The sequence below is a fragment of the Zea mays genome, chromosome 5 (genome assembly GCF_902167145.1).
Source record: "Zea mays cultivar B73 chromosome 5, Zm-B73-REFERENCE-NAM-5.0, whole genome shotgun sequence".
Lineage (NCBI taxonomy): Eukaryota > Viridiplantae > Streptophyta > Magnoliopsida > Poales > Poaceae > Zea > Zea mays.
Window position 1 is genome coordinate 97,027,618 of NC_050100.1, and position 8,594 is coordinate 97,036,211.

Below are 8,594 nucleotides of genomic sequence, written 5' to 3' on the forward strand. Positions count from 1 at the left end.
GCACCCTTAGAGGCGGCAACACACTTAAATCGGAATAACCCGTGAGTCCCTCGGATCTAGTCCGATAAAGCCACTTATCTAGAATCGAATACCACTAGCTCACTCGAAGGTGAGGCACAGAGAAATACAATAAAGCATAATACCGTAAATTAAGAAAGTATCATTAGTGATTACATTATCGGAGTTTCATAAATAATAACCATAAATTTTAATGCAGCGGAAATAACTAATGGAGAAATTTGAGTAACATGGCGAAGCCTGGCCATGCTACTCCTCCTGGTCCTCTCCTACGGAAGCAATAACCCTCTCGACCGTCTATCCCGGTGGCAGGGATGGAGGACAAGTCACACCATCAACCAAAACAAGGAGGTACCTGCAAAAATTATGCCACAAGCAAGGCTGAGTATACTAATACTTAGCTAGACTTACCCGGTGTGAGGAGTCTACTCCTCTACCTCTAGACCATGAAGCTATTTGGTTGAGGGGTTTGGTTTGCCAAAAGCACTAGCTGAGTCTAAAATCAAGTTTTAGATCTTCAAGTTCTAGAATAATAATTTAGACTAGATGAGTACCTAGCTATCCATACATGGTATCAAGCAATTAGGTCAACCAACATCTTTTGTAAGTAACCTCATTTCCACTTATTACTCAATGCAGTACAATGGATCAAGCAGTCTCATTAGCTGCGAGAAGCAGACGATTCGAATCGAGTTTTAACCTTGCAAGGTAAACCTAAACACACGACATGTAGGGGCACTCTGTCCCCACACATATCAACCGTCCCCATCGATCCCCCGTTCGCGGCCAGGGCTCACCGCCTTGGCATACAATGCTCCGCTGACCCCGGATGCCGCCGTGCAGTGACCGCACTTGTACCCACCATAACTAGAATGGGAGACCCAGTCTCAGGACAAGTGAGGGGGAAAGTTCGTGCCTGGCTTCACTCAGGTACTAGGCTTACCGGTTACCATATTTCTCGACATGTGTTTAGTACGTTCAAACGCTTGACACAGGTATCTGCACGTTAATCCTTATTCCAATTTCATCTCGTAGACAACGCATCCCCATGGATCCGTGTCCACAGACCATCATCATTTTGTTATCAAAATGGATACAACCAATTCCTGACCTCACGCGAGTGCTAGAAAAATCACTCGACTTCTACCGAGATCCTGATTTAGCATAGCAGCTACTCGACCTAGCATACTAGTATCCATCTCAAAAGGAATCCTGAGTTCATGCAACTAGGGTTTCAGGCAACTCCTACACTTAAGTGCACAATACAAGCCTACAAACATTAAGTGTAGTAAAATAGCATATATAACGGTTATGCATAAAAACCGGGGCTTGCCTGGAATTTAACACTAGATAGTGTTTGCTAGATGACTCTCGCTTGGCGAGCATCCACTAGTTAGGTCCATCATTCTTCAGGTCGTCCACCAACTGCCTCTTGTGGTTGGCACCACATCACTTGTACGATCATCATCTCTCGGTCCTAAATGAGATGCAGGATGCATATGTATGAATATGATGAAATAGCACAAGATACTCCAAGTACATGATAGCGAACTAACATTAAGTTGTAAGACACCGTAAACGACCATACGCTAGCATTAGTTATCTACACGTCATCGGGCATACGTAATCAATACCATTAGAAAGACGACAAATACTTTCTAGAATTAACCAGCGCAACACGGCATCACACGTGCAAACATTTATCACATTCGCTCTAATTTTTCATTAGTTCCTTTATTATTATACTAGTTAAGTACACATCAATTTGCCATGGCTTATATATAGACAAACTTAGTTAAAAGGGAATAATCACTTAATCGGGTTTTACAATTATTCACAACATTCTACTGCAAGCATACAACCTAGAGAACACACATAAAACGATGGCCGAATCGCACTGCTTCTTATACTAGTCTAATGAGGTTGGTTATTTAGCAATATTAGATTTTCCACGTAAGTATTAAAAATGGTAACATCTTGTTTATTGTTTTTCTTGTCCATATAACGACACTTGAAGCTGATTACTTCCTAGACTTCAGCAATTTAATTTACTACTTAGAGAGACGGGGACTAGTTACTTACATATAACCCAATTATATTAGTTACTATCATTGTTACTCATATTCACTTAAAACCAAAACAAGCAAGCAGTCACTCAAGGCAAACACAATAGAGTAGAGCAATCAATCACTTCTAACACATTTAGGATAGCAACACAGTAGTTGTTTGTTTTAATCATAACTCTTAAAATATTAATACAAGAATAGCAAACTAGGACTTTCTGGAAAGCTTAAAAATTATTCTACAACTTTGGTATTTTTACCACAACACGATTCAATTCTTAGCAAGGTCAAAAAGTGCTAACACGACAACTCTATCCAGATTTAGACAGATTCAGAATTGCAACTCTAAAAATTTATAACTAGAGATTCATGCACCCAATTCAGGTGATCCAAGATTTTCTAAAAAGATAATGAAATTTCCAGCAAAACATTTATAAACATCTCAAGGTGATTCAATATGCAATTAAGAGGAAAAGACACTAGAAGGCTTTGTTGTCCAGAACCGGACAGATTCAGTCTTCACAAACACCTATAACTTAATCTTCAGACCACCAAAAAGAGTGATCCAAGACTTTTTTGGAAATCTTAGCAAAAGTGCTACATAACTTTTATAATCACCAAGAAGTGATTCTATGTTTAACTAAACCAAACAATACAGTTTTCGAAATCTATTCTGACAGTGGATAGATTACAACAATCACCTTATAAAATTTATAACTCTCAAACTATTAGGTTTATTGTCATGAAAATTTAACACAATTAAGATAAGGACATTATCTACAAATTTCTTATAGTGGATAAGGACTGATTCTAATCTGAACTTAAGCAACAATGCAATCTCTGAAATCTGTACCGAAATTGGACAGATTCAGTTACTGAACTTATGAAAAACATAACTTCTAAACGATCAGGTTTATGGCTGTCAGATTTTAACACAATTAAGTTAATAAAGTTATATACAACTTTCTTGTGACTACCAATAACTTATTTCAAAATTAACCTAAACAACCACTACAATCTCGGAAATCTGTTCAGACATTGGACAGATTCAGATACTGAACTGGTGAAAAGCATAGCTTCTAAACCATTAATCCTTAGCTCATGAAAATTTAGGACGCGCTAGATACACAAGTGAACTACAACTTCTATATAGCACATATATATAGAAAACATACTTTACTTAACTAGATTAATCGGACAACTAAAATTATACACGCAGGAATTTCAGTTTGCTAGCACAAGAGCACTTAACTAATTCACAAAACAAACTCATAGAGAGATACTACCACCAATTTCTCAAGTTTGAATCATTATGACTTAATTATCAAGTTTCAATTTATATCAAGACACTTAATCATTTTGAGAAACATGCACGCTTTTGTTTACTTATAATTTGTCTCTAATTCTTCTTATAATTATAAAATGTGTGTCATTTTAGCACCATATGAAACTATCTAATTTGGGGCTGGAATTTTTATGAGGTATAGGTAATAACAAATTATGACTAATGTATAAATTTCACATGCTCAGGTTTTAAATTGTATTTACTACAAAAATAACAAATTGCTAATGCAATAAAGCATGTGAGAGCAAGTGAAATCTAAAACTAATTATTTTCTGTGGATGCATGACCATACTAAGATTTCTTCGGCTACTATAACATCATGCAAGGACAGTGGAACACTGTTGGGGGCCTTCGTCTTCCGAAGGTCCTCAAAATACATGATTTAACAATGTTTCCGGAGTGTAATACATGAACAGGTATCTTCGGACTCGGATCAGAACCACAGTGTGAGAAGCACGAACAATACAAAGGTTGACGCAGCGCCGAAGCTACGCGCAAGGGAGCTTCGGCATGACAGCAAGAAAGGGAACCGACTTAAAGGGGAAAAGGTTATTTAGACCTAGATGGATTACCTTAGGGTCATTAGCAAATGTAAAGGGCATGGATGTAATTTTACATGGGCTGCGTCCCGTGCCTATAAATACATGAACAGTGCTCCCGTACTGTTCACGCTGACTTGGCATTTGCTTTTGCATCACGCTTGTACCTTTGTTTTCTGTCAAGCCGAAGGTACCAAATGTGATTCAATATTGTCCTTATATTAATTTACGATTATATACTGAGAAATATATATGATAATGTTGTTGTTCACATTGTTTCTTATGCTTTACATGCTCCATTCGTTGTTAATATTTATATTTACATGTATGTTGAAATGATGAAGGTATGTCCTTCATGACCTTTGTCCGGAGATCATTATATCCTTGGGGAAATAATGTTTCGAAGGACGAAGCGCATTAACAATTAACCTGTTTTGGTGTTGCCTTGTTCTCAATTTATAGCATTTGAGAGCAAGTCCCCAACATTGGCGCCCACCATGAGACCATTTTCCATTTTTACATCTACACATTATTTATAAACCATTTAAAACTACTTAATATGCATCAAACAAGTTAAATCACTAACTCAGTGATACATTGACCATAAATCATGAAATTGTTACGAGTCACTAAGCATCACACAGAGGGTCTACTGTATACATTTCAATCCATTTGGAGCAACGGAGCTACAGATCCAAAAATAACAAGCAAGACAATCATCTTTTTACTATTTAACAAGTTTTAATTAACACACCAAGAAAACAGTAAACAACATATAAGTTTTATATTTTTCCTTGATGGAGTATGACAACATCTAACTAACAAAACATGTTTTTATCATTTTTGGATTTTTATAAATAAAATTATAGAGAGAAGCAAGTTCATTTGTTTTGTAAACCAGTTTTTTAAAAAAAAACCTTTTCCACTAAACCATGCCAACATATAGATCTAATAGACAGAGAATTTCATAAGGAAGGCAATAAAATAAGTTTTGAGATTTTTGGAGCTCCGAAACTCAAGATATGAATTTTAGAACATAACGCAAAAATATGTGATTTTGTGCACTTACACTAGCCACTGGGGCCCACGTGTCATAGACTTGAGGGGGTTCTTCTTCAACCTCCAATACAACACGTACACAGGAGGGAGTTCTCTGGGCGTCATGGGGACAAGCAGGAAAGGAACTGGGCAAGCTTGCTGAGGGACTAATGGCGAGGCAGGGAGCGCCAAGGCCATGGAGGAGCTCGGCTGGAGTAGGGATGGGGGCCTGCTGCTCCCTGCACTTGGAGATGAAGGCGGCATGGGGAGCTGGGAGGGAGGCTCCCTGCGCCATGCACCCGAAAGGAGCAGAGATGGGAGCTACGCAACTTGGAGGGGCAGAGAGCAGGGCGCTGGGGAAGGAGAGGCCGAGCTGGGGAGATGGCGTGGGGAGGAAGAGGTGGAGATGGCTGGTGGGAGGGGTGGGCTGCCATTTATAGAGCCAAGCTCTGGACATGTCAGACAGCAGTGAGCAGTGGCAGGTGTGACAGTTCCAACATTGGGGGGAAGTTTTCGTCCTTTTCTGTTTGGAATCGGACCCAAATCACTACAGAAGGTAAGTTTCTTGATGTATACTTTACAAATCTTGTACAGGACTTGAGGTGATTTGGGCACTGGTTAGAGAGTTATAGACCCACGAAAACTGGTTTGTCAGTGGCTCAGAAATCAGTGGAAACTTGCGAAAACTGAGTGTCAAGATATGTCAAACGTAATCGGATGAATGCCATCTTTTGATATATTGTGCCTCTATTAATTATTAACAACTTTTATATTTGGGGAAACTTGAGTTGTTCAACTAAAATTTGGGAACGCGAGACGTCGACCCGAACGACACTGATTTCAGACTTAGAAGAATTCAAATCCTGAAATCAGATTTTTATTCTGTCTTGATGGCACTGTTTGAGATACATAGACATTGAATCAAGGCTTGGTTTAAATATAAAATTTATTGTATAACACAGGTTCTACAATTTTTATTAAAGGTCAAACCTCATATCTTGAATATAAATTAAAGTTTCACTTTGGTCAAGGTAGCATCATTATAAAGCTTCAAATTATATTTTTAAGACAATTGGGGTATTTCTCGACATTTCCTTGGCATTTTCCCTACATGAACCCTTAATAACTTTTGTTGTAGAGTTTATATAGAGTGTTTTGGAAAAGTTGGCATAACTTAGTTGAATTTCTAAATTTGCATTTGTTCAGACGAGCAGTTTCAAGCATGTATAGGATTTATCTTTTTTATGTGAGCATTTGTTTCAACTTCTAGAAATCCTTAGAATACACTTGATAGCTAGAGATGAATGATGACATAGAGATAACAAGTCGATTTGCATAAGAAATAATTAGAGGTTGACACAACAGAGATTCTGCGGGAAAATGCGGATTCAGATTAAGTATTTAGACGTAGACCGACTATCGAGAAAGCGGATTCGGACACCGATTGGATAACATAACAACTATTGGGAGTCCGAATAAATGAGTGTGGACGGGAGTTGCGAGATGAGATTGACTTTCGAATTTGCCTTTGCTCCGAGAAATAAAAGTTTTAACAGGCTCCAAATTTGGTTGTTCTTGAGATCGTATAATTTCAAATTTGGTGAAACATTCATGAGTAACTTGATGAATGGAGATAGATGTGATCGAGAAATAGAAATTTTCACTGAGCATCCAAGATTAAGATAAATCTCTTGACATAACATGAAATAGACACCTGGGGTGTCACACATAGGGGTCCCTTTTATAGCCCCAAGGCAGCTAGGAGTCGTTAGATCTCCATTTGGTAGGCAATTCTTGCCTTCTGTCCATTGGCGCACCGGACAGTTCGATGCACCACCGGACATGAACAGTGCATGATTTCTTTCCTACTCTAGCGAAGCCAACCGTTGAACCCTTGGTCCATTTGGCACACCTGCAGTTCAGTGCTGCCTAGTGACCGTTGGCTCTGGCCACGCGTTGCCCGTTGATTGCGTGTCGATCGCACTGCCGACCGTTGGCGCGGGTGCTATTGGCTCACCGGATAGTCCGGTGCACACCGGACAGTCCAGTGCATTTTAGTTGCAGCGACCTCGGTGATTCCTGAGAGCAGTGAGTTCGTCGATGAGCCAGCCTGGGCACCGGACACTGTCCGATGCACACCGGATAGTCTGGTTTACCGTAGGCTGGCGCAAGTCTAGCTAGACTTAGCCAACTTCTCCAATCCAATCTCATTTGATTTGATAAGGTTCCTAGCACTTAGAGGAATATGTTAGTACCAGAAACAATTCACTAAGGCTAGAGTCATACCTTGATTCTTGGTTTGCATCTCTTTAACACTTAGCACATATCAACCAAAACAATATGTGTTGGACATCTAATCACCAAAACATTTATAGAAATGGCACAAGGGCACATTTCCCTTTCAGTTCAGAGTAGTTCAACTTGCCCGTGTAGCAGTTGAACTGGCCTGCACCAGTTAAACTGTAGATTTAACAATATTTCAAAGTTTGTGGTGATAATTTCCAGGTTTAGCCTATTCACCTCCCCCCCTCTATGTTACTTTCAAAATAACACTAATCTACATTGTTATAGTGTTTTTTCATTATTTGTTATACCTTTTGTAGTTATAATAATCTGTCCATCCTATGTAGTACTCGATAGATGTTAATTTAGGAACTATAGGATTAAGGTAAATTATCCATTTATTGTCACAAGTAGCTTTGTGTAGTCACCGAAGGAACTTGTTAATGATTTTGCACATTGTTTTGGGACAGGAAATACTAAACTGGGTGTGGCATGAGGAGGGAACCAGACCTGCATCCTATATGGAGGTAAGCATACTATTGTCCCATTGTAATTTTGTACATGTATTTGTTTTTGGCATCAGATATTTAGATGCGAGTGTGACATATTACTTTGAAATTGTCAGACCAATCTCTTATTCGTAGCAGGCATCAGTTTTGTGCGTTGATGATCGTTTTAGTTTATATGTAACTGTGTTGTTCTAAATGTTGAACATCAGAGCATGAGGAAGGCACCATCAGCATCAGTTGGGAACTTGCCTCATGTGGAGAGGTAAGTATACTGCTATGCCATTGTAATTTTGTACATGTATTTGTATTTTGCATCAAATATTTAGATGCGAGTGTGACATTACTTTGAAATTGTCAGACCAGTCTCTTCATCACAGCAGGCATCATGCTTGTGCACTTGTGATAATTCCAGTTTATATGTATCTGTGTTGTTCTAAATTCCCAAACAAGTGTAATTCCTGATCCCTTATTTTACCAAGTGATTTTATATATCATTATACAAGTCTTAGACCACTCTATGCTTATTAGCAAGGCATATATTGTGTGTCTCATCTATGAATTGTGATCGAATTTCATATATGAGGATGATGAGTTCAGAACCTGATCTATCACTAAATGTTGAACATTGGAGCATGAGAAGGGCACTATCAGCATCAGTTAGGAACTTGCCTCCTATGGAGAGGTAAGTATACTGTTGTGAGGGACAGATATCCCCTGGGTCCACTGAAGGCGAAAGGTCCTTGCGTGAGGCCTCGGTCCAGTTACCCCGCAAGACCATCTCTTCGTGGGCCGGGCAAAA